Below are 6,000 nucleotides of genomic sequence, written 5' to 3'. Positions count from 1 at the left end.
GAGGTAAAAGCATAGGCAGATGACAGAGGCTGTGGCATGGAGAGAGAGTGCAGCTGTGGACTCTAAGCCCATGAACTGAGACAAAGACCAAGGTGTCACATGGCTGAGAGGCCAAACACAAGAGTGAGGTGTGCCTTCAGAAAAGCAGACAAAAGAACTGCTGCATTCTGAGTTGGCTTTGATCCTGAATTGTCCCCTATTCACTTCCCTAAAAAACAAACATAAAACCATAATCATGAATATTGTTATGAGTTTTGTGTGGCCATTGCAATGGATTATCATGCTGTGGGAGGAACGGTTGGTGTCAGAAGAGGGTAAAGAAGGTTGTAGGTTAAAAGCATATCATAGGAATCGACCTTGGGCTAATTTTGAATTTGGTTCTTTTTCCTACTTGTGAAGCCAGGGAAAGTCAGACATGGCTCCCACATGATTTTTGTAAGGGAACTGCAATCATTGAAATGAAACAAAGTGTATGATTTGTTGACTGTAAAACAGATGCTTTTCTCTGTAGACCTTCACTTAATTTACAATAAAAAGTTTAAAAAGAAGTTTCTGTTATCTGGAAAATGGATTTCTGCGGAGACTCTTTCTACCTTTAGTAGTGCCACTGTTCAAGGTGATGTACCATCAGGTGGGAGGTGGAAGTGAGCCATGGAGGGGAAATAAGGCATCAGGGACCTTGGGGAAAGCAGATGAATAAGAAAATCAATATGGCAGTGTGAAGATTGAGGAGGATTAGGAGCTGGGACAATGTGAGGAACTGACCTGATGGCCTCCATATAGTCTGCTCTGCTCTGAAACTACCTGGGAAAGTCTCTGGGGCCACAATTGAAATCTTCACCCCTGGGAGTGCAAAGCTTCCTCAGCCCACAAGCCTGACTGCTTAGCTCACTTATGCCTCTTCCCTCACTTCAGGGACCTCAGATGGCCTTGTAAAGGCAGCCCTTTGTCCAGTCAGGGTCCTGCTATAGAGCATGGAATCTAAAGATGTTTTGCCTGAGAACAACTATAAGTGAGAACTGACTCGATGACCCTTAACAATAACAACAACAAGAAGGTTATCAATGGAGTCTCTGATGGTGGAAATGGTTAACATGCTGGAGTACTTGCCCAAAGGTTGAAGATTTGAGTCCATCCAGGGTGGACCTTAGAAGAAAGTTCTGGTGACCTATTTAAAAAAAAAAAAAAAAAAAAATCAGTCATTGAAAACCCATTGGAGTACAATTCTCCTTTGACACACGGAAGTCACCATGACTTGGAATAGATTCAATGGCAACTGGTTTTTTAAAGTGCATTTTGGCAAATCCAAGTAACATTTTTCTTTCATTCATTCACAGGAATTCTCTGCTATACAAGACACCAGGGCCACTCCCTGCTTGAGTGCTTTGCCCTTCAGCTTCTGTGATTCCACTCTTTCCTGTTCCTCTTTGTTCTTCTCTGACCATTCTGCTGCTGCATCTTTGTGGACTTTTCTCTCTGCTTCTGATTTCATTATTGCTTCAGAGAGTTGTCCTTGGCTCTGGACAGGATTTGTGAGTCATTCATAGGAATGTAACTCATTTACCCAGTTGTTCAGTTTCCTGATTGGTCAGTATGAATCAGAACGGACTCGACAGCACTTACTACAACCTGCCTGTTTCAAGCCTGCTTTTCTGTACTTCAGAGTTCACACTTTCTGTTTCCCCACAATCACATGAACTGATTCCTTAAATGAATCTCTTTCTTTTACTATATCTATGTGTGTGGTGGTGGTGGTGGCAGTGGGGGGGATAAATTTATTCTCTTTCTACTTATGAAGGGGTTTCAAATAGCTTGTAGGAAACTGGAATTAAAAAATAATGAAATTTTTCTATGAACTGTTTGAAGCCCCCTCATATATGTCTATATGCATACATAAGATACTATGCATGCATTTCCCACTGGTTATTGTTCTTAAGAAAACTCTGATTTATACAGATTTAGGTACTGAGAAGTAGGTTCTACTGTAACAAAAACCTGAAAATGTGGAAGTAGCCTTGGAATTGTGTAAAAGGTAAAGGCTAGAAGAATTTTGAGTCTCATGGCAGAAAAAGTCTAGACTTCCCTAAAGAGATTGTTGGTTGAAATGTGGATTTTCAAGAGTCTTCTTGTGAGTACTTAAAGGAAAAGAAGAAATAAGCAAAACATAATTAGACACTGTAGGAAAAGTTACCTTTGCTATAAAATGTCAGGGAACTTGACTAAATTTTGTTCTACTCTTTTATGGAAGGTGAACACTAGAAGTGATGTACTTGGATATTGAACTGAAGAGATTCCAAGCAAAGTATTGAAAGTGCAGTCTGGTTTCTCCTTGTTGTTTGTAGTAGACTGTGAAAGGAAAGCGATAAATCTGAAGAAGGAACCATTAAACAACACTAACAACAACAAAAAGATAGAATTTGAAGATTTGAAAAATTCTCTATTCTTAATGCAAACAATAAGGAAGTGTGCTCTAGAGACAACTTCACGAACAACCATTTACTAAAGACATTAGATATTTGACATATGACTTTACTGGGGTGTCTCAGCAGAAACACTGTCAGCTTAGACTTAAGGGGGCAGAGATGGAATCAAATGAATGAAGACTTCAAATTTCTGGGATTCAACAGAAAGGAAACAGACCAATGGAGTCAATGATAAGCCAATGGAGCTAGTGGGTCTCCCTTACACTAGAGGCTGAAGAATCTCTTCAAGTTAAAAATCAAACTTACTATCTACTGCTAAGTCATCTCTCATACTTCGGACATATTGTCAGGAGGGACCAGTCACTGGAGAAGGATATAATGTTTGGTAAGGTGGAGGGTCAGAGAAAAAAAGGAAGACCCCCAGCAAGATGGATTGGCCAAGTGGCATCATCAATGGGCTCAAGCGTGACAACAATAGTGAGGTTGGCCCAGGATCGGGCAGTGTTTCATTCTGCTGTGCCGACTCAGTGGCACCTAACAACAACAATACCTAACAACAACAACAAGTTTTTTTCTTATTTTCTTTTGATTGGCTCCAACTTATTGTCAGGTAGAGATTTTACGCCCACCTGTGGTTTCACATGCAATCAGTCAAGTCCTTCTATCTTCGTCAATATAATCTTTGTGTCTATTCTCTCTCCTCCATTTTAATTCAAGTCCATATCACCTGTCCATCAGATCACTATAGCAATATCCTAATGGGTCTTCTTCAGTATTTCTTTTGTACTGCCAACACAATGTCAACATAAGGTCAGCAGTTCGAAACAACACAACGCCAACGTAAGGTCAGCAGTTCGAAACTACCAGTGGTTCCGCGGGAGAAAGATGAGGCGTTCTGCTCCCGTAAAGATTAACAGCCTCGGAAACCCTGTGCAGGGTCGCTATGAGTCGGAACCGACTCCACGGCACATAACAACAACAACAACAACAACAAGCCAACACAAAGGTAAAATAATTCAGATCTTGTCTCTGATTAATATCCTTCTAAGCTTTTTAACATGTTGTTCAACACTGACATGGATTGAATTGCATCTCCCCGAAATCTGTATCTACTGGCTAGGCCCTGGTTCTCAGTGGCCTGGCCATGATGTAATGATGCAATCATCCTCTATGCTGTGATCGGCTGTGATCATCCAAACAGGTGTACAAAGATTAGCGTGGGATGTAGCATCCTTACTCAGGTCAGATCTCCAATCCTATGTAAGAGGAAATTTCCCTGGGGTGTGACCTGCATCACCTTTAATCTTAGAGGTAAAGAGATAAAAGGAGAGAGAAGCAAGCAGAGAAAGAGGGACCTGCTCCCATCAAAAAAGAAGAATCAGAAACAGATGATGTCCTTTGGACCTGTGGTTTTACACTGAAAACCTCCCGGACTCAGGGGAATATTGATGACAAGGACCTTCCCCCAGAGCTGACGAAGACAGAAAACATTCCACTAGAGTTGACGCACTGAATTTGGACTTCTAGTTTTTAAACTGTGAAAGAATAAGTTTATGCTTGTCAAAACCACCTATTTGTGGTATTTCTATAAGAGCAGTGTTAGTTAACTAAGACAGAATGTGGACCCAGGGTCCCGGTGCTGAAAAACTCCTAGACTAAGGGGAAGATTGATGCCAACACATATGGAGAGCTCCAAAGAAAGCCAGGCCCATAGATATTGATAGGAGACAAGGGCCTTCCTCCTAAACTATGAGCTGACAAAGAGTGAAAGCCTTCCCCAAGAGCTGTGCCCTGTCAACATGCATAAACCTAACAGGGAATTTTAGAAGAGAGTTGGAAATGATAAAATGTATATATCTCAGAAATGAAGAATGTTTTCAACATACACATCAGTAGCCTGAACCCAGCTGAAGAAAGGATCAATAAGCTTGAAAATTGTTAATACAAAACTTGAAGGTTGGTCAAAGAAACCACAAAGAGAAAGAAGAGTAAAACAAACAAAAATCATAACAGAGCATCCAAGAGACAGCACCAAACAATTTAACGTACATGTCATTGGAGTTCCATAAAGATAAAAGAAAGAAAATGAAGAAAAAGGATATTTGAAGAAATACTGCCTAAACAGTTTTCAGAATATAATGAATGACAACAACTGGAATCTCAAGGAAAATTCACACCTAAAAAACCTTACACAGGGCAAAGGCACAATCTCCACTGAGTTGTTTCCAACCTGTCTGGGGTTGATAAAAGGTGAGCTGGGAAAGGACTCCTGTGGTTCAGTAGGGAATGATTGCTATCAGGTCTGACAGTGAGTGTTGGAAAGGTAAATGTAAATGTTTTGTAACAAAAGGAGGGGAGTGGCTGATTTTGCAGTCCAGGAGCAGAGATCCCTGGAACTATCAACGGAGAAAAGCGAAGTGCGGGACCCTGTCCAGGGAAGCAGTAAGTGACACCAGGGATGGAGGCAGAGACGATGACGTGAACAGAAGGAATGGCTGGGGACACTGCACTCAGAGAGGGAGAGGGGCTGTGTGCTGGTAGCCTGGGGCCAAGCATGTGGAGTGTACCCTTTGGTTGTTTGATGATGCATGCAGGGGATTGTAATCATTGCAGTGAAATGAAATATGATAGGATGAATGTAAAGATATTGTTCTCCCATGTAAACTATCACATAATTCACAATAAAAACTTAAAAACGGAAAACCTTACACACACCTAAATAAATCAGAGGCAACTTGCTGGAAACCTAAGATGAAGAGAAAACTTTGAAAGCAGCTAAAGAATGGAGAACACCTTATATACAGAAGAACAAAGAGAAGAGTTACAGCCTACTTTTTCTTAGAAATTATGCAAACCAAAAAGAAATGCATCAATATATTGAAAGTACTGAAAGAAAAACAACCATTCAAATAGAAAACTATCAATTTAGAATCCTATAGAGAAAATCTTCAGAACTGAAAGCGAAATAAAGTTATCATCAGAAAGTCAGCCAATCTGTTCTCAGTGTATGTTACAGGAAATTTGTCAGGCCAAAGAAACACGCTACCAATAGAAACCTGGATCTACACAACAAAATGAAGAGCTCTGGAAATGGAAAATGAGTACTACTCAGCTATGAACAGAAACAAATCATTGATGTATACAACAGTATGAATGAATCTCAAAATAATTACTCTGATTGAAAGAAGGCAGACAAAAAAAGAGAATATATTGTCTGGTCCCATTTTATAAAATGTTAAAAAGACAAAATAATCTCTAGTGGTTAAAGTAGAGCCCTAGATTCTGGTGAGATGAGAAAGAGGGAGTATGGGAGTGGGAAATGGATTACAAAGAGTATGATGACTGTGGTGGTTCACTATTCTGATTGTGGTGATGATTGTATACATATGTCAAAACTCATGAAATTGTTTACTTTAAATACATAATGTTTACTATATATGAATTGTTGTTGTTGCTAGGTGACACTGAGTCAGTATTGACTCATAGCGACCCTGTGCACAACAGAACAAAACTCTGCCTAGTCCTGGGTCAACCTCACAATCATTGCTACGCCTGAGCCCATTGCTGCTACCACTGT

The sequence above is a fragment of the Chrysochloris asiatica genome, unplaced genomic scaffold (assembly GCF_000296735.1).
Source record: "Chrysochloris asiatica unplaced genomic scaffold, ChrAsi1.0 scaffold00302, whole genome shotgun sequence".
Classification (NCBI taxonomy): Eukaryota; Metazoa; Chordata; class Mammalia; order Afrosoricida; family Chrysochloridae; genus Chrysochloris; species Chrysochloris asiatica.
Note: the sequence above shows the minus strand (reverse complement) of the source record.